General features: G+C 39.8%; 1 protein-coding gene across 2 annotated transcripts in view; it reads left to right on the plus strand.

Moving 5' to 3' along the window:
• Window positions 1-1279: 1279 nt before the first annotated feature.
• MYOCD (myocardin) overlaps window positions 1280-21486 on the plus strand; it is a 218657-nt gene continuing 198450 nt past the window's right edge. For both annotated transcript variants that reach the window (XM_077970382.1, XM_077970384.1), the window contains exon 1: window positions 1280-1552. The gene's annotated coding sequence lies outside the window, so the exon portion shown is untranslated. The remainder of the gene's footprint in view (window positions 1553-21486) is intronic.

Consider the following 21486-nt stretch of genomic DNA (forward strand, 5'->3'; position numbering starts at 1 on the left):
TGTAATTTACTAGTGGTTTGTCCCCAGCCATGGGGCAGAGGGTAGAAAACTCCACAAAGCATCCTAGTAAACATTGCATCAGAACCATTCCAATTGTAACCAGCCAACGCCAATGGTAATTGATCACTCTTGCAGCTTCCTTTTTAAATGTTCCCAAAAGCTCAGACCATCACAGAAGCTGCCCAATAAAAGTCGGTAGAGAAACATTCCAGTCTTCTAGCAGTTCTCAGCCCAGGCTGAACATCAGAGTCCCTGGGGGATTCCCATCCCAGCCTAATTAAATAAAATCTCTTGGAGTGGGCGAGGACATCGGTACATTCTCCAGGTGACCCTAATACGCTGCCTGGATGGAAATCACGGGTCTAGTCTAGCTACCTAATTTTACGGGTGGAGGAAATTGAGCCTGGAGAAGTTACTGTCCACAATACTTGATTCACACTGCCTTGGTTCTTTCCCAGGGAGGTGTTTTCTCACAATCACTCTGTAACTCCATAACTTCCTGTCTCACATCTCCTAACCCTGTGTTTATAAAAGCGACACCTTCAAACCTAACCCAGTCCGCTTTTTGCTTGTGCACAAATACCGTGCAGTAGCTTGTAGAAGCAATATCAGCTGCTCCCGTGTTCCCGAGGAATATGAAGAATAATATCAGGACTGTGGAGAAAATGCAGCTAAAAACCCACTTTTTTCTCCAGATGGGTCATGGAGGAGGGAGTTAAGAAGTGGTCCTTAAACATGAAGGAGATTCAACTTCATGTTCCTTATTAGTCCCTTATTAAATCGTTGTCTGTGTTTGAAAAAACAGTTGTGTTGTGTGTTTGAAAAAACAGTCCTACTTTATTCCTGATATAAATGTTAATGGTCTCCCCATCAATTCCCAAAATATTCTAAGATGGTTATTAAATTTTATGATCATCCTACTCTAGATGAATCCCACCAAAAGTGTCACACATGCTGTTATTGAAAGATCCTTCCTTTTTCAGGCTGCGAATCTCAAGCCTTTTTCCAACCCACAGGCCACGTTGTAATTGCTTTCTTCCTGGGAGTCTGATAAACAATGTTCTCAATCTGATAGACAGCTAATACCCGGGGGGACATTGGTCGGTAGCCTTGGACTTCTCAGCTTAATCGCCCTAGCTTTAATGCCACTTAAATCAGAATGTAAGCACTGAAAGAATTTCAGGAATCCGATGATATAAATTGTATTTTTAGAGCCGTGAATGACTTGAGCGAGTGAAACAGTGCAGTGGCTTAAGATAGTTCGCTTCAGTTTTCCCATGATTTATCGCAAGCAAGTTCACAGCAGGTTAAAATAATTGAATGCGGTGATAGCATACATACTGGCATGATTTTATGAGCCATCATTCATAACATATTTGTCCTGAAGCATAATTTCCATGATAGAACTCTGATTCACATGTAATTTTTTTGCAGCGACGACACAGTTGAAATAACTCTTTTGTGGAGGCTGGCTACATTTTCACAGCGTCTGGTTCCAAGCTAGATCTTCGGGAAAAGGGAACAAGGAAATGACTATTCCTCCAAATAAAATGTAAGTATATCCTGATAAAATGTTCACTTTTTTGGAGAATAAAGAGAAATGTTCTTTCCGGGAGAATTGTGACTCGGAGGTTATGCCTTGCGATCTCTACCTGTTCTCACTACTTCTTTTATTTTTCTTTTTCCTTCATTGTTTATTTTCCACTTTTCTCCTAATGTACTTTTTCTTCTACTTATTAGCTGTGTCCCCTGGGCAAGTGATTTTTCCACTCTGTAATCAAATGCTATAATATGGGGATGATAAAAAGTAACTCCACAGGTCAGTGTGCAGAATAGAGATAATGAATGTGTGGGTACATATGGGCCCCCAAACTCAGCTGTGTAAGGAAAGCAACTTTCTTTTTATATTTTTATAACTCGATTTAGTTTCTATTTTGAGTCACTATTTGGCTTCATCATGGGGATGTAATCTCAGTCAAAGCAGGATGCACTCATCTAAACCTGAGAAGGATGTCGGATCCATGTAGCTTTCCACCTTCAGCCCTGCCTGCATGTTCCACCATTGCCCCGCCGGTTAGCCAGGCTGCAGGCAGGTGCTACACGCTAGGACTCCTTCCTGGGAACTCAACCATCATGTCAGGTTTCTTGGCTTCCCTGGCTCTCCTTCTCAAATTTGAAAAGTCTTGTCTGGTCTGGAGAAAAAGTTTCCCAGCTTTTCATTTAATCTTCCAAATCTTTGGTTTATGACCAGAACCTGCCATTTGAGACTCAAAAGCTAAAAATATGACTCCTCTGTTATCTTTGTTTCACTGGTTTTCCCTTCCCTGAAGTTTTACAGAAGGCCTAGCTGCCTAATGGGGAGAAACACAGGAAATACCATGGAAAACATATGGGCAACTATCTCCCAAGAATTTCCCACCACTTGTATGACGCACCAAGAGGAAGGCCTGACATACAGCAGGAAGCCAGCAAAGGTGACTGCACCTTTATATGAAAGTTCCAAGTCTGGTTCCATGTTTCCTGGCTCTGTGCCCTTGGACAAGTTGTCTAACCTTTCTGTGCCTCAGTTTCCCCACCTGCAACATGGAGATGATAATAGTACTTACCTCACAAGGTCATATGTGTATAAAGTTTTCAATGAATTAGTTATACTATCATTGTTTTTACCACTAGTACAAACTTCTGTCCTCTAAAGCCATTAGCTTAATACTATCGGCAACCATAATGGTGTTGATGCGGTTGGCATACACAGTGCATCCCACAGAGGAGAAGGTAAACATATCACAGGGAAAGAGGGAGCTACTGGTCCCAAGTATGAGACTGGGATGAGTTTCCTGGAAATGCGTCCTTCTGGGTAAAATCCGGGTATAACGATGCTAAGCGGTGAGTTAAGAAGCAATCAGCCAACCTCAGTCAAGGGAGTTCTCAAGTGCTAGCAAGGGGAGGCAGATTCTTGAGGATCTAGAGTCTGAATCAGAAGATGGATCCAAGCTTGTAGCCCATAGGACAAGATGGAGTCAGAAGAAAGGGATGGGGAGCAAAGTGAGAGAAAGGCTGGCTAAGCCAGTGTGAGAAATGGATCTAGTTGACGATGGCCAGCAGTTATTGGAGAACAGAATACGTATGGGACCTCTCCTGAGATGTGAGGCCACTGAGCGGTTTTGCTGAGGGAGGTACCACTTCTGCCAGCAGGGACAATGAGAGGAAACTGTAGGAGAGAGAATGGTCCACCAGTCCCAAGTCAAATAAATCTTTTTCTCTGGCCCATCCAACTGATGAGCATGAGAATGAGAATGCGGGACCTCCACCCATGCACCTGCCTACCCTCCAGTCCCAGAGCCAGTTTGGTCTATGTTCTCCACTCACATTCTGCCAGGACAAATGAGCCCAAATGGGACAGTGGAAAGGGCATCACATGGGAAGTCAGGAGACCTGAACTCCAGACCCAGTCAATGACCAACTAGCCTGAGACCTTAGACATATTCCTTCACCTCCCTGAACCTTAGGGCCCTCGATGAGGAGGTAACACCACATAAGAACAGAGCTCAGTGGGCATAGTTAGCGGTATAGGAGCCACAGGGCCATTGATATGAATTCTGTCTTGGCCATTTACCAGATGTAGGTCAACTAATTTAATCTAAGCTCCAGTGTCTTCATGTATAAAGATGGAGCTAATAGGACACCCTTCATATGATTAATTTGAAGACGAAATTCAAGAGTATCTGGGACATGTTTAGTACTGTTGTGAAACGCTATGTGTACTCAATTGATTGTTGCCAATATCACTATCACGATTATCAGTGGAACCCAGAGCTCTATTAGGTCAGGGGCAACTAAGATGGTTGAGTGGGAGAATTCAAGACTGCAGACCCTGCTTCCTTAGGAAGAGCAGAAGCATTTTCCTCTGTTTTGTTTATCCCTCTCTCTGTCTGTTTTTTTTTTTTTTTAACAAAATTAAGTATTTCTCACTGAATAATAATAATAACGTTATAAATCACTGGACTAGGCAAAGGGTTGGCAAACTTTTTTTTTTTTTTTTGTAAAGGATCAAATAGCAAATATTTTCACCTTTGCAGGCCACATGTGGTTGTCCATTGCATATTCTTCCGGTTTTATTAGAGTTCGGGTTGAGTTAGGCTTAGAGAATAACAGCATCTATTAGGGTAGAATAGTAACTATTAGGCAACTATTATAACACAAAACCCCTGTCTGTGTGTAACAGAAATCTCAGTGCCTAAACAATTAAATTGTATTTCTCACATCACAGTAAAGCATGAGTAGGGGGTTAGGGTGTCTATGCCACACAATCTTTTGGGGATCTAAAATCCTTCCTTCTAGTGGTTTCTTCATTTTCTAAGGCTCCGGAAACTTCTGGATGGAAGGAAAAAAGAGACGGGCCCACATTCAAGAACATTTTAAAAATGTAAAAGCTATTCTTAGCTCAGGGTCTGTACGATTATGCCCCGTCAGCTGCTTTTGGCCTGCAGGCCCTAGTTTGCCCACTCCTGGATTAGACCAACTCTCAGGTCCTTTCCGAAGATGAACCAAACTTCAATGTGAGCAGTCTCTTTCCTTCTCCGTCAAAGTAACCTGGCAGTGAACTCTATAACATCTCCCACTATCTTTCATGTGATAATATTTTTCGTATTTACAACAGTTGTCATATTAAGTGTTTTTGTTACATTTTATGTGTAATGTTACACAGAGTTCCTTTGTGAACAGTTTTTATAAAGGTGGTGTATTAATTTTCAAGGCCTGCTGTGAGGCAGTATCACTAACCGGGTGGCTTAAAACAGCAGAAATTTGTTGCTTCACAGTCTGGAGGCCAGAAGGCTGCATTCAGTGTTTGAAGGGTTGATTCTTTCTGAGGGAGAATCTGATCCATGCCTTCCTCCAGCTTCTGGGGATGACCAGGACTCCTCGGCGCCCCTTGGCTTGCAGACGCATCACTCCGATCCTGCCTCCATCTTTACGCTGCGTTCTCCCTGTTGTCTCCGTCTTTACACAGGCCCTTGGATTGGGGCCCACACTGATGACGTCATCTTAACGTGGTTAAAACTCCCAAGACCCTATTTCCAAATAAAGTCACATGTACAGGTACTGGGCCTTAGAACATCTGTCAGTCTCCTTGATGGACACAATTCAGCTTATAACAAGTGGTGAAAAGCCTATTCATAGCTAAGAACTGTGAAATATTAGAAATGAAAAGAACTGTTGCTGCTGCAGGGATGAATAAGACTGATGGAGTGTCCAAACAGCTTAAGTTTTACCCTTCACTGTAAATGGCAGAGAGAACAGTACTACTACTGCTGCTACCTTGAAGAATATAAAATTTGCCTTTTAAAAGTGTTTTTGTTTTATGGACATGGAACAATGAACTAGAAAATATGGCACATTCTGTACCCTTCTTCTACTTTCAACTTATAAATGCTGTATTCAAAATACCGGAACAGTGTGGCTTGCAGTTACTAACAAAATTAAAAATAAAAACAAAAAGTCTCTTCGCATCCATGTCACCCTCTGAGGGAAATGTAGCTTGGTGCCCTGGAGAAGAAATGGACTTTCTGGTGAATTCTCACCCCTTTCTGCAAGGGTCAGGATTTGAAAATTACTACCAGCTGGTTGTAATTCCATCCTATTTTGAAACAGATGACTTAGACTGCTAAACCATCATGGGGCTAAGATTTATTTCCCCTGCTTGGACTAAGTCACAAAGACCCAATTTGCAAAGTAGAGAAAAGAAGCAAATTTTTTTTTTTTTTTTTTTTTTTTTTTTTTTTTTTTTTTTGGTGAGCTCACCTCACCTCTGCCAGTGGAAAACCTACCAATATCTCAGAATTTGCACAAGTGAACTGGGCCATGCCATGCCATCTCTAATATTCCAGAATAAGAATTATTTCTCTTTTCCAAATTTTCACAGCACTTTCTGTCTCTGCACCTCTTCAGTGGCACTTATTATGAGACTTACATTCTTTCCTAAAGTGCAAATTCTCTGAAATCTTAGTAATTACTCAAGGAGGAGAGGAAGAAGCCTGTGGACCTTGAAATGCTGGAAAGGAAAGGAGAAGCACAGGAGCGAATCTTTCAGGAACCAAGAAGGATGGGACAAGTTTCCAAACTGGAATAGTCTTAACCTGCATAGGAACACCAAGAAATTGGGAATTTCATGTAAGCTTTGCTAGAAGCCAGCTAAGCCTGTGAGGGCTTCTGTTGGGATTCAGCATCAGGCCTAGAACTCCAGTGAAAGGGCCTGAAGAAAATCCTATCCAAAGTTTTTGGCAAAAGCAAGTCACTTAACTTCTCTATCCCTCAGACTTCTCATCTGTATGATAGGATTAATCATAGAATCTACCTCATAAAATTGTTGTGGGACTCAAATATCATAATGAATGAATAGTACTGAGCACCTAGCCAGCCTGGCATACTGTTCCCCAACCTTCCCAAATTTATCCACTAGGAATTGTAATAGAGTAGATTTGGGTTGCAACCTGGGAGTCTATGTATTCAGCAAGCACAGTTAAGAAATTCTTGTTTTCAGGGAAATTCGGGAAACAATGCTGTAGCAATAGTAATAGCTCAATAAACAGTAGTTATTTTTATTATGCTGCCTTCATCATCATTAACTTATCATCGTCATCATCATCACCACCACCACCAAGAATTGAAGATAATGTTAGGGAAAAGATTCAGCAACACTAACAGATTCTATAAGCATCATTGAATGAGTTATCTTGACTTTGGTCTGATATGAAGTTATTTTCACTTTTTGTAGAACCAGTAGACAGGTAACCAACTCCAACTCACTCCCAATTTGAATCTCAAGACGATTATTTCCATTTTACTCATATTTAGGTGAGGAGGGATCTTAACTTAGAACAAGAACTTGGGCCTTGCTCAATAAATTCAGTGGCTATAAATCTAATCCATGATTCATTTCCATTTTTACCCTGGGGATGAACAAAAAGGAGTCTATGCAGTGCTAATTACCACATTTTGACTGGGGCACCCCAAAGAAGGAAAGAATCACAGGACCACTGCCTTAAAGGGACTGAAAAATCTCATTGTCCAATACTTTCACATAGGGGCTTGTGCCACTTTTAACTACTGAAACTACTGTGTATCCATTCTTAGACAACTAGGGCAACACTTTTTATAAACTCCTGTCTGTATCTGATTGCTTTAATGGTTCTCAAAACTCCTTATGATCTATTACACTTATTTTAATTATTTCCTATTTTATGCGATGTTGTTTTCTTTTTTTCTCCCAATCCTTACACCTGACTCCTACGAAGAAGAAACCAAATCATGTTATTCATTGTACTTACTCCAGTGTCTAGCATAGAATTTCTTTCTAGTATCAGTGAGAAGATTCAATTGTATCCAACTATAAGGTGTCTTAATTTAAACTTCTTTGAGTGTATCTGTCTAAAGCACCTGACTGTTGCTTTTCTACTTCTTTACATATTTGTTGTTAAAATAATAACAACAGTAGATTGCTCTAAGGGGATACTACGTTAAGATGGCATCTAGTCCAAAAGGTCTTTAAATAATTGAATTTGCTTCATCTCGGGTGCTATCTTTTAAGGGGAAAAAAAGAATAGGGAACAGTGGCAAGGAAAAACAAAGTAACTATTTTTAGCTGGTCCTCTGGCCCAAAATATTTATCTAGAGCTCCGGGAAGCTGGACGGGATTATGTAAAATGCTTTACCTAGCCTCAGCTACCCTACCTCTTGCCACCAAACCACAACCTAAGGTCTCAAAACTAGCTACTCCCATTAAGTAAAAATTACCTTCTGTAGTGCCAAAGAAAAAGGCCCCAGAAAGACAGAGAATAACAGTGTCTTTTACTTAGGATAGGGCAGTTCTATAACAAAGAGTTACAGCTAAGCACGATTAAGGCTGATTTCTCACATCAAAATATGATGTGAGTTGGTAGAAGAGAAGGATTCTTCTCCATGCAGTGTTTCAGGGATTTATAATTCTTCTAATGGCTCCCCCATCTTTTAAGGTTCTGGAGGCCACTTGTGAATGGAAGGAAAGCAATGCTGGGGTTGAGCAATGCTGGGGTTGAGATAGTATAGATCACTTGGGACCACATTCAAGAATCCAGCCACAGGGCAACCCTTTGTTGTAAGAGGGTCACCTCGCTATGTGCTCAGGAGAGAAAGAGAAATGTCTTGGAGAACTCTTAGCCAGTCTCTGTTACAGAGAGTGAGTGCATGTCCCCCAAACCTAGACGGTGGCTGATCCAACCACGTACTCAAGGCTGTTGTAGAAAGTGGGGTGTCTGCAAAGGGGAAAATAAAAGGCAATATTTGGAAGAAGACAGAGAAAACTGATTCCCACACATCCTGAACTTTCAGTCCTAGTAAAAGTGGCTAACCCCAGTATTCTGGGATCTGAATTATTAGATCAATATTCTATTTTTTCAAAAGAGTAACAGAAGTAAGAGCTTGTGGGTATGGGACAGATGAGTTCTTTATTCAGCTAGCAGAAAATGCTTGGTTTCCCTCAAAATCTGTGTTCTTAATGTAATTTCTCCCTATTTCTAATTCGGCCTCCTATGGAGTACTCAGGCACAGTTCCAGAAGCGAGAAATATTATCTATGGTATATGTACCATCACAATAAACCTATGGGTTTTCAAAGTACAATTTTGTTATTTTCTTCCCTAGGGACTATGTCTTCAATTCAGACAATGTGTCACCAGGTGGATGATAATGGTGACAGTTGATAGCCAGCATCTACCTTTATTTTATGCCAGAAACTATTCTAGACATTTTACAGTTACTTATTTAGTTCCTCTAACAACCTATAAGGTAGGCCTTATTACTATTTTCTGCAGTTTACAGCTTTGGAAATTGAAACACAAGGTTAGGTAACTTGTCCAAGGTCACACAGTTCATCACTGGGGCCAGAATTCCAACCAAAAAAAGAAGGAGTTCTTTACCACTGCATTCAACCACTTTGGTGCCAAAAGTTGAACATCCCCTAAGAGTATTTAAGTAAGAAACATAGATAATCGTGATTTTGCATTCAATTCTTGTTTTTTTTCTATCAAAAATAGAGCTTTTGAGTTTATCTAATCAGCAAAGCACAACACTAGTGTTACCATGGCATTACATTTTTAAAAGTTTAGAATAAGATATACAAATCTAATTTTCTCAACACAAGTGATCACCTTTTCCACCAATCCTAAAAGAAATCTTAACCCTTTCCTTCTGTAGTTTATACTGATTTAAAACAAGAACTTTTTGTTCCTTTTATTTCTTATTTATGGTACTTTTTAATTCTTTCACTCCTTAGACATTTACTTCATGAAACTGATAGCATTACATTTCTGAAATTCACAGAAAAGAATTTACCTCCTTTATTTCTACTTTCTATCAATAACTTCTTAAATATGGAATACCCTGTAAAATTTTTTCTTCCACCGGAAAAAAAATAATCAGAGCACATTCAAATGCCTTATATATTCTCATTATTTTCCTTTCATTCAGAAGAATTTTCTCCACTGGTCAGTTGCTTTACTTCATTATGTCTCTATGTCATTTGAGACCTAAAGCTCCCATGTTTCCTGTTTGTTATTTGCTGTTGTGCTGGTGAGGACATGCAGTGTACTGTGGAAGGAAGAGGACATCACTTTCCTTACTCCAGATCTTCTGGGGAAAGCATTAAGTGTTTCACCCATTACTTATTATGTTAGTTTAATGCATTTCTTTTCAGATGTTCTTTCTCAGACTGAGGAAGTTCTTTTCTGTTCCTAGCTTGCTGATAGTATCATGAATGGATGTTGAATTTTGTTAAATGGCTTTTCTTTATCAGTTGAAATGATCATATGATTTTCCTTCTTGAGACTGTATTGTGGTGGATTACATTGACTGATATTTGAATATCGACTTATCCTTACATTTCCAAGATAAACTTCACAAAGTTGCAGTGCATTATTTTTTCGTTTTTTACACATTGTTGAACAAATCCGCTTTTTAAAAAAATTCAGAATTCGTGCATCTATGCTTATGAGGGCTATTAGTCCATAGTTTCTTTTCTTTTTTCTTTTTTTTTTTTGGAGACAGAGTCTCACTCTGTCACCCAAGCTGGAGTGCAGTGGCATAATCACAGCTCACTGCAACCTCAACCTCCCAGGCTCAAACATCCCCCAGCCTCAGCCTCCTGAGTAGTTAGGCCTACAAGTACGCACCACCATGCCCAGCTAATTTTTGTAATTTTTGCAAGAGACAGAGTTTTGCCATGTTGCCCAGGCTGGTCTCAAACTCCTGAGCTCAAGTGACTGACTATGCACCTCAGCCTCCCAAAGTGTTGGGATTATAGGCATGAGCCACCACACCTGGCCTAGTCTATAGATTCTCCCTTCCTTCCTTCCTTCCTTCCTTCCTTCCTTCCTTCCTTCCTTCTTTCCTTCCTTCCTTCCTTCCTTCCTTCCTTCCTTCCTTCCTTCCTTCCTTCTTTCCTTCCTTCCTTCCTTCCTTCCTTCCTTCCTTCCTTCCTTCCTTCTTTCCTTCCTTCCTTCCTTCCTTCCTTCCTTCCTTCCTTCCTTCCTTCCTTCCTTCCTTCTTTCCTTCCTTCCTCCCTCACTCCCTTCTTCCCTCTCTCCCTGCCTCCCTCCCCCCACTTCCTTACTCCCTCCCTTCCTCTCTTCCTCCATTCCTCCCTTTCTTGCTTCCTCTCTTTCTTTCTTCTACTTGTCTGGTTTTAGAATCAGAGTTATGATGATCTCATAAATTGAGTTGGGAAGTGTTTTCTCTTCTACATTTTGGAAGAGATATTGTAGAATTGGTGTTATTTTAAAATGTTTAATACAATTGTTCATAAATCACATGGGCCTGGAGAATTTTTTTCAGAAGGTTTTAAACTGTAAATTCAATTTTTCTAAAAGTTATAGGGTTATTTAAGTTGTCTATTACATTTTGAGTGAATTTAGGTAATTTGTGTTTTTCAAGGAATTGATCCCTTTTGCCTAACTTGTCAAAAATTTGTGTATATAATTATTCACAGTATCCCCTATATGCCCCTGTTATTATTAAATGCCAGTGGGGTCTGTAGCAATAACCTCTTTCATTCCTGATACTGGCAATTTATTCTTGCTGTCTTTTTGTCTTTGTCCTTGCTAAATTTTATTGATTTTATTGATCTTTTTAAAGAACCAGATTTGGGTTTTTTTGACTTTATTATTTTTCTGTTTTCAATTTTCTTTATTTCTACCACTATATTATTTATTTTATTATTTTTGCTTGAGTTTATTTTGCTCTTCTTAAGATGGAAACTTAGATAACTTGTATAAGGCATCTCTTTTCTAATATAAGTTTTTAATGTTATAAATTTGTCTTTAAGCACTGCTTTAGTTGTAGCTCACAAATTTTGGTATATTTTATTTTCATTTTTGTTTAATAGAAATTATTTTGTAATTTTTTCTTTTTGACTCAGACTATTTAGAAGCATGTTATTTAATTTCCAAATGTTTGGATATTTTTCTCTTATGCTACCTGTTATCCTGTTCTTGATTTCTAGTTTATTTTTATTATGATTCAAGGAAAATACTTTGTCTGATTTTAGATTTTATTTTATTTTTTACATAATTCTAACTTTTGTTAATGTGTCTTTTATGACCAAGGTATGGTCTACCTTGACTATTCTATGTACTTCTGAAAAGAATGTGTGTTCCACTGTTACGGGAAGAATCATTTTTTAATATTATTTAGATTTAGTTAGTTGATGATGCAGTTCAATTCTTCTGTATCCGTGTTTGATTTTTTTTTAAGTTCTGCATATTACTGAGAGAGGAGTGTTGAACTCTCCAAATATAATCGTGGATTTTAAAAATTTCTCCTTTCACTTTCATGAATTTTGCATCATGTTTTTGAAAGCATTGTCAGTAGGTACACACATATATTGGATTATTATGTCTTCATGATGAACTGACCCTTATATCATCATATAATGTCTCTCTTCATCCCTGGTCAACTTATTCACTCTGAAATCTATGTCCAATCAGTTGTCTTTTGATCAGTGTTTCCATGGTATATTTTTTCTTGCTTTTTTTTTGTCTTAAGATCTCTGTTTAAATGTTTGGGTTATTTTTAATTTCTTTTTATTTCAATAGGTTTTGGGGGAACAGGTGGTGTTTGGTTACATGGATAAGTTCTTTAGTGGTTAGTGGTGATTTCTGAGATTTTGGTGCACCCATCACCCAAGCAGTGTACACTGTACCCCACATGTAGTCTTTTATCTCTCACCCCCCTCCCACCATTTCCCCTGAGGCCCCAAAGTCCATTGTATCATCCTGATGCCTTTGCCGCCTCATAGCTTAGCTCCCACTTATGAGTGAGAATATATGATGTTTGGTTTTCCATTCCTAAGTTACCTCACTTAGAATGTTGGTCTCCAGTTTCATCCAGGTTGCTGTGAATACCATTATTTCATTCCTTTTTATGACTGAGTAGCATTCCATGGTATATATATACCACATTTTTCTTTATCCACTTGTTGATTGATGGGCATTGGGGCTGGTTCCATATTTTTGCAATTGCAAATTATGCCACTCTAAACATGTATTTGGAAGTATCTTTTTCATATAATGACTTCTTTTCCTCTGGGTAGCTACCTAGTAGTGGGATTGCTGGATCAAACAGTAGTTCTACTTTTAGTTCTTTAAGAAATCTCCACACTCGTTTCCTTAGTGGTTGTACTAGTTTACATTCCCACCAATGGTTTAAAAGCGTTCCCTTTTTACCACATCCATGCCAACATATATTTTAAAAAATGTTTTTCTTATGGCCATTCTTGCAGGAGTGAGATGTTATCACATTTGGGTTTTGACTTGCATTTTCCCTGACAATTAGTATGTTGAACATTTTTCCATATGCGTTTTGGCCTATGTATCTTTTCTTTTGAGAATTGTCTATTCATGTCTTTAGCCCACTTTTTGATACAATTGTTTGTTTTTCTTTTGATGATTTTTTGAGTTCTTTGTAGATTCTGGATATTAGTTCTTTGTTGGATGTTTAGATTGCAAAGATTTTCTCCCATTCCGTGTGTTGTCTGTTAACTCTGCCGATTATTTCTTTTGCTGTGCAGCTTTTTAGTTTAATTAAGTCCCATCTGTTTATATTTGTTTTTGTTGCATTTGTTTTGCGTTCTTGGTCATGAAGTTTTTGCCTAAGTCGATGTCTAAAAGGGTTTTTCCAGTGCTATCTTCTATAATTTTTAAGGTTGCACGTCTTAGATTTAAGTCCATGGTATGTCTTTTCTATTTATTAAGGCCTAATTTGCTTATTATTTTACAAATGAGTCTTGTAAATAGCACATCATTGGATCATTAAAAAAAAATATGTTTTGACAATTTCTATCGTTTAGTTAGTATGTTTAGATAATGTACATTTAGTGTAATTCTTTATGTTTAAATTTAGATCTCTTATTTTATTATTTGTTTTCTGTTTAGTCTCTGGTTTTTGTTCCTTTATTTTCTCTTTCCTATCTTCTTTTGTTTTGTTTTTTTTTTTACATTATTTAGCATTCCATTTTAACTTATCTACTGTATTTTTTACTCTATTTTACACATATATTTTTCTTTGTGTGTGTGTGTGTGTGATTACTACATATTTACCTTTTTTCACTGTCCCGTTTTATAGTGGAATGTAAAAACTTTACCATTATGTAGGTCCTTTTATGTTGTAACTATCTTGTATGTTACATCTATATACATTGAATACCCCATCAGACAATATTGTCATTGTTTTCTTTTAGCCATTTAATATATTTTAAACTCAGGAGGAAAAATAATCTCTTATTTATCTAGTTATTTACCATTTCTGTTCCTCTTCTTTTAATCCTTGATATTTTGAAATTTCTTTCTAGTATCTCTTTTCTTCAGTTGCAATGGCTTCATTTAACAATTTGTTTAGAGCACATCTCCTGACAATTTTATCTCAACTTTTCTTCGTGTAAGAATGTTTCACTTTCACCTTCATTTCTGAAGAAAATTCTTCTGGACCTAGACTTCTTAGTTGATAGTTATTTTCTTTCAACACTTAAAAATTTCCACTACCATTTGGCCTACATAATTTCTAAAGAGAAATATATACTTATTTGAATCTTTGTTCCTCTAGTTAGAAGTAGTATGCTATTTTCCTCTTGTTGCTTTCAAGATGTTTTCTTAGCTTTTAGTTTTCGGAAACTTGAGATATCCCTAAGTGCTCATTTCTTCAATTAATTCTGTTTGGGGTTCTCTACACTTATATCTCTAGGTTTATTTCTTTTTTCCAAACTTGGGAAGTTTTCAGCCATTGCTTCTTCAATTTTTTTCCATGCCATACTCTTTCTCTTTCTAGGACTACAATGACATGAACATGAGACTTTTGTTACTGTCCCACGGGTCCTGAAAGTCTGTTCTATTTTTCCAATCGTTCTTTCTCTCACTCAGCTTAGATTGTGTGTATTGATTTAGCTCTACCTTTTTTTCTAAGTAAAGATATCCTTAGATTTCATGAAATGGTGATAAAATTCCCAATTGATAGACAGGCTGATTTTTAAAATATACTTGAAAAGGTAAAGGAACAGGAACTGGAATAACCAAACAATATTGAGAAAGGAAAACTAAAGTTAAAGAAATTGTTTTTTCAAGTTCAAAAATGTTGTTATAAATCTACAGTAATCAAGACAGTAGTATTAGAAAAAGATAGATACAATGATCAATGCAATAGAATAAAAGTCTAGAAACAGATCCACACAAATACCGACAAATGGTTTTTCACAAAGATGTGAAAACAATTCAATAGAAAAAGGATAGTATTTTCAACAAATGGTGGTGAAACAATTTAGCACTCATATACAAGAAAATAAACCTCTAACTAAATCTCACATCTTATTCAAAAACTAACTGAAAATGCATCATAGATGTAAATGTTAAATGTAAATCTATAAAACTTTTAGAAGAAAACAGATAAAAAATCTTCATGACTTTTGGTTAGATGAAGAGTTCTTAGATACAACACCAAAACCATAATCCCTAAAAGAAAAAAAATGATATATTGGAATTCATTAAGATTAAAATTTTGCTCTGAGACAGACACTAAGAGATGAATAGACAATCTACAGACTTAAAGAGAGTGTTTTAAAGTCACGTATCTGGCAAAGAACTTGTATCCTAACCATATAAAGAACTCTCAAAATTCAGTAGTAAGAAAACATCCAACCCAAGCAAAACGTGGGCAAAGTATTTGAATAGACACCTCACCAAAGCAAGCGTACAGAAGGAAGAAATAAGCACATGAAAAGATGTTCAACACCGTTTGCCATTAGGAAAATTCCCACATGGAGCCAGAGCATTTGAATTTAGATGTTTTACTATATTAGAATTTTCCTTATAGAGGAAATCACTATTATCAACAAATATTGAAATATTGAACATGCCCCATCAGAAAAGTTATTAACCGAGAGAAGAAACACAAATTCACAAATTGGTTACTCAAAGAGGGAAAGAGGGGCTGGTGCTGGCAGTTTCTTTTACTCTGGAGAATAAAGCCCAGAAGGTCTGATTTGGACCCAAGACAAAACGCCTGAAAAACTAGGATTCGGCATCTAAGCAAGAGGACTAGTACTAGTCAAAGAGCTCTTCCAACAAAAATCAATTTTGTTGTAAAATTATGTCACCTTCTAAAACCACGTTCTCAGGAGATGTCTTCTAGGGTCTTCTAGGGTCTCACAGGATAGGTGACTTGAGCTACATATTGTAGGAGCAAACAGATGCAGCTATCTGAAGGAGGCAACCTACTGACAAATGGAGACCCCTATACATTCTGACACATCAATTGCATGGCTGAGAATCCAGGTCTAGAAAGTTGGAAAAAAGAAAAAGGTAGGTTCAAGAGAGCTTGTGATTTGTAAAGACGTTGTTGGATACAGTCTCCATTTTCTCATCTATCTTCCTCAAGAAAGTTAGAAGTTTTGTACCTGTATAAACCTACCAATGTAGGAATATGCATAGTCATAAACCCCTTAGAAAAATGATACAAATGATTACCTATCCCAATATCTGGATTGCTATGTTTTTATACAATGCTATGTTTTATGCTAACTTTCAATAGTGTAGTAGTTAAGAGTGAATCCTCAGGAATCCGGTAGCCTGGAATGGAATATCAGCTCTACCACTTCCCGGTAATGTGACCTTGACTTTTCTTGGACAAGTGACTTGACTTTTCCTTAGTTTCCTTAACTGTAAAATGGCGGTAATAACACTTACCCACTTACCACATGGCTTAATAGTTCTAAAGCACTTGGAATAACTCCTAGTAGTTACTGGCTCAATAAATTACATCATCATCATCCTCATGTCATCACAAAACAACTGTGCTTATATATTTCCAATAGAGACTTTTATGTTGCCCTTAGCTGTGATTAACAGCTACACAGGAACATGTCGGCTGAGTGGGAGGCAGAAATCACCTGCAGAAATAGTTCTTCTGCCTTCTAATTTTTAGGAAGAGAGGAAAAAATTGCTTCACTTACTTAATTGTAGGATACCCTGAAAACCTTCCTACCAGGGAAAATGGAAGCCTTCCTTCTTTCCAGCTTTCTTAAGTGTGCATGAAATTGATTCTATATGCTTATTAAATCCGAAAGAGAAATTTCATGATACAAGCACTTCCTGCAACTGAATGGTCTTTGGAAACTCATATGGACTATAATTCATCTGGAGAGTGGCCACACAGTTTGACAAGAAATCCCAGCCTGTATGTGCAGGCTGCTGACGTATGTTTCTGCACCTGCCTCACACGAGACTCTCTGTTTCTTTTTGAAGGCAATTGAAATATTTGTAATACACATACTGAAGACACACACTGCGCCTTTGGGTCTTGAGCTGTGTGGGGTGTGGGAGAATGAAAGAGCATCAGAGGGAAATTGTGTGTAGGGGAGAGCCCAGTCTTATTTAAGACATGGACATATGAAAATATTTACTGAAGAATGCGGTGATGAGGAGTTTGGCAGTCAGGAAAAGTATTGTTGTGTGTTTTTAATCCCCAAATAGTAGGATGCAAAGGTTTTGGGGGAGAGAAAGATGCGAGATTGGCTCAGGAGGGAGGAAGCGCAGAGCTTGTGAAAAGAAGCCTGCAGATGGCCAGAGGGTGTGGTGGGCATGGCTGGACTCAAGAGCCTGAGGGTTCCCCTGGATGGTGGTACATTCAGACCAGGGCCCAGTTGTGGCTCTGGCATGGGACAGAAGGGCCTCAGCTTACACCAGATGGATGGGCCTGGGGGTGAGGCAGAAAATGCTTTTTTCTTACACCCAGGGATACAGACAAAAGTGGAAGTAAAGATATCTGATGTTCAAGAGAGAAGCAAAGAAGCAGGGACGAAACCCAAGAGCAGGAACCCTTGCTGGTCCTTTGCAGTGTCTAGCTTGGGCTGTCGCCCACGGTTACTTGAAACTATGTGTTGGTCTCCTGGCAGCTCTCTCCATCCGTCCTTGCTCCCTCCCTCTCACTACCCCCAGAGGGATCATTCTTATATGTGAATCAGATCACATTACAAAACCCCTCCACCCATCCTCGGTCCCTCTGGGCAGCGGCTCCTCTGTCATTCATGGGTGCTGAACCAGTTTCTATGCTCCATGCCTCAGGTGGCAGGATTTTGTACTTTTTATTTTCTACACAGGTTCTGTAAATTTGGACCCTGAATCTATAATAACAAGTTGAACAGGGCTTTCATTTCTTATAAGACCTGGTTGTTTTTGTTTTTGTTTTTTTTCTCATCCAAGGCATCACATGGAAGGCAAGCCCTCGCTTCACTTTGCTGGGCCAGTGAGCCAAAACCTTTACCTGGCACGGCCCTCCTAGAGACTCCACACTTTATGGAGGAGTCTAGGTCTAGCTTCCTTGCCTTGGCAGTGAATAAAGCTGTACCTGCCTTTGCCTGCTGGTGCTGGGATCCCAGGCTCCCGGCCTCTAAGCTCTACATTCGGACGGACCTGGAGTTTCCGGTTACTCTTACCACTTGGATATTAAATTTCTTCCTTTTTCTTTTGGCAGCTAGTGATTTCCTTCATTTCTTATGAGTTCTTCTAGGCATCTGAATTTTTTTTTTATATTCTATGCGTCATTTTTAATGCTTCTATTCAAGGAAGAGCATCCATATTGGTAAGTCACCGCAAGCTCCATGGTTGCCAGGCAGATTTTTCAGGATTGCGTTTCTGACACTTCCCTGCCTGTGTTTGTTTATGTGCCTGTCTCCCTTCAGAAGTTACTCTGAGGTTGACAGCATGTCTTATCTGGCTTTATATCCTGGTGCCTAATACGCCACATGGAAGGTGCTAATTAAGTCATGGAAGAGTGAGAGAGGGAGCGAGGGATAGTTTAACGTGTTAGGCTCAAAGTGGAACTTTTGTTGTTGCTGGTTTTTTTTTTTTTTTTTTTTTTTTGAGCCACACTATTGAAAGCTATTACTGTTTGTTTAATATGAGATAGAGTCAGATCAGTGAAAGCAGTTTTGAGAAACATACAACTAATACCTGATCATAGTCCTTATTAAGTGTAACAGCTTAAAGAACTGCAGAAAGCCAAACATACATCCTCGAAGAACCCCACTGTTTTAAATTTGTGTTTGCAGCTGAAATCAGCCACACCTCCTTGGGCTGATCTTAAAATAATTCTTTACTCAAAAAGTCACAGTATCCTGGCACTTAACAATAACATAAGAGAGCTCCGGCCTGGAGCGACTGTTTGTTTTGATAGGAACAGAAACAACTCTTTTTTAATGAACTGAAAGCTCTTGATAGGTTTGGGGGTTTTATTCAGCTGTTTTCTGAATCTCTCAAAGCTCATCTTATGAAATTTTAGCAAGATCTGACCCGCCCCTTCCCTAGCCTGGATGCCTCCCTCAGGTTGCTGTTCACCACCTCTGAGCTCAAACAGACAGACAGACAGACAGACAGACAGACAGACAGACAGATGGGCCTCGCTGACCAGGGAGTTTCGATTCCTTCTCATTCGCTTTGGATCCCTGCAGCAAAAGTGTTCTGGCCCAGAGCCTTCTCTGTGTATCAGAAATGACACACAACTCTCAAAGACATGGCCCTTGTCTGCCAGGACTTGAATTCAGAGGAGATAACACCAGCCCAGGCACAGCAGAGCCTGGAGACCCTTGCTCTGTCCACTGAAGCGTGGCAGACATTTAATCCCTTCTCCCAATGCAAGAAGGAATAGGCAGGGGAGGGAAGGTGGGAAAGCAGGTGTCTGAAACCCCCAGAGGACCTCCGGGGTGAGTGGGGCCTGAATCAGCATGCCAAGTTGACACAAGGCCATGACCTCCACACTCAGTCCTCTCTGGGCAACTGTGAAATGCCTGTTTTTCACCAGAGAAGCCTAGCATGTCAGCTGAGCAGCCAGCGAAGAAAAGCCAGTGCTGTCTCTGGCAGGGAACTTGAAAAGGTACAGCCAAAACCATCTCCTGGTGTCCAGCTGGATCAGGTGCACCTGTAGAGATCTCTGTGCACTCCAGAGCCTGGTCTCTGCACAAAGCCAGAAAGCAGAGAGAAAAGCAGAGAAAGGGAGTGGGTTCCCGTCTGGTAGATTTCCATACGTGCAATGCCAGACGATAAACATACAAGGTGTGATGAAATAGCTCTGCCCCTGCACGTGTCAAGTGGGCTAAGCACAAATGCCTAAAACTCAATTCTTCAGAGTCGAGTCTGGAATGCAGCCGGAGTCTCTATGGAAGGTAGAGTCTCCCCGGCTGCCACTTCAGGCCCCGCCATGAAGCGATGCATCCTGGAGCAGTAGGTAAGTGTCTCCTGCTCCCTGCCACAGGCCAGCCAGGAAAGATGGTGGGTAAAACCCATTGCAGGGACCAGGCTAAACAGGAAGCACTCATTTACTCATTCGATGCCTGTGAATCAGGCACCTATGTTCGGCGAGGTACCCCCCTGGGCCCTGGAGAGGAGGTGTGAGTGAAGGGTACTGCTCCGGTAGCCCTGGGTGTCTCTGTTGATGCACCCTAGCAGTTGGGCTTAGACTGCGAGGCTTATTTGCACACAAATTGCTGCTCTCCCATGGGGTGCACAGCACAGCCACCTGTGGTGAAGAGCTCTCTCAACAGCAACAGGGCAGGCATGCTATCCATCTATAGAGGCCGACTCAGCAACAGGGCTCCCTCTGACCCAGCGTCTTCACTTCCAGATGCTCTGCAAGGCCCTGTGGTTACTTGTCTAATTGACGAAGGACCACTAACCAGAGATGATACCACTCCAGAAGCAAAACAGAAATTCACTTGCACTGAGCCCATTCAAATATTGAAACATACACCAATGCAAAAGTCAATGAGACCACATATGAGCCAAACTCCGAGTACAATTAAGCTAAAGGCTAGAGATTAGGTTCTAATTCAGGCTCCACTGATTAAATATGAGAATACAGCAAGTCGGAAGACTGCACTGGTCTCAGTTTCCACATCTGTGAAATGGGGATAGGGAGAGGAGATGGAGGAAATAATTTCTGCCTAGGGTTGCTAGATAAAATACAGGACACCCAGTTAAACTTGAATTTCAGATACTTTTGAATAATTTTTTTTTTTTTTTTTTTTTTTGAGACAGAGTCTCGCTCTTGTCGCCCAGGCTGGAGTGCAGTGGTGCAATCTCAGCTCACTGCAACCTCCGCCTCCCAGGTACAAGCAATTCTCCTGCCTCAGCCTCCTGAGCAGCTGGGATTACAGGCGCCTGCCACCATGCCCAGCTAATTTTTGTACTTTTAGTAGAGACGGAGTTTCGCTGTGTTGGCCAGGCTCTCTCGAACTCCTGACTTCAGGTGATCCGGCTGCCTTGGCCTCCCAAAGTGCTAGGATTACAGGCGTGAGCTACTGCGCCCGACCGAATAATTTTTTAAGTATACCTCATGCCATTTGTGTCCCATGCAGTATTTTTACTTGTGAAATCTGATGGCCCTGTGCTGTCAACATTCACCTGCCACGGAATAGACAATGTGGGCGTCATCTTTGTAAACTGTGATATGACATTGTCTGGTACTCTGGGCTAGTCTCTTCTACTTGCTTGCCAGCTCCTGGAGGCAGGGCTCTGTATTACCAAACTGTAACTCCATAGTTTCCATATATGGTAAGTGAGCTAGGTGTAATGATTAAACTTCAGCAGATCAGTTGACGGGAAAGGTGGCTAAAGAGAATATTGCAAAGAACCCAAAGCAACTGCAGCCTGACTGTTGCTCCGGGCTGCTCTCTGCTGACAACAGAAGCGAATGGTGGAACCTGGTCACCACCACCCAACTGGGTGGAGAGGGAAGCAGTATAGCAGTGAAACTGAGCCTGAGAGCTGTCGGAACAGAGAGAGGGAGAACATTCCTGGTAGTGAGTTAGTGGCTAAGTGACAATGTTACTACATCACTGATGCACATTTTCCCCAGATTATAAAAATAATTTATGTGCATTTGAAAATTGGAAACAAAATGCAGAAAATATAAAGAAGAT

Source organism: Macaca mulatta, chromosome 16 (genome assembly GCF_049350105.2).
Source record: "Macaca mulatta isolate MMU2019108-1 chromosome 16, T2T-MMU8v2.0, whole genome shotgun sequence".
NCBI lineage: Eukaryota > Metazoa > Chordata > Mammalia > Primates > Cercopithecidae > Macaca > Macaca mulatta.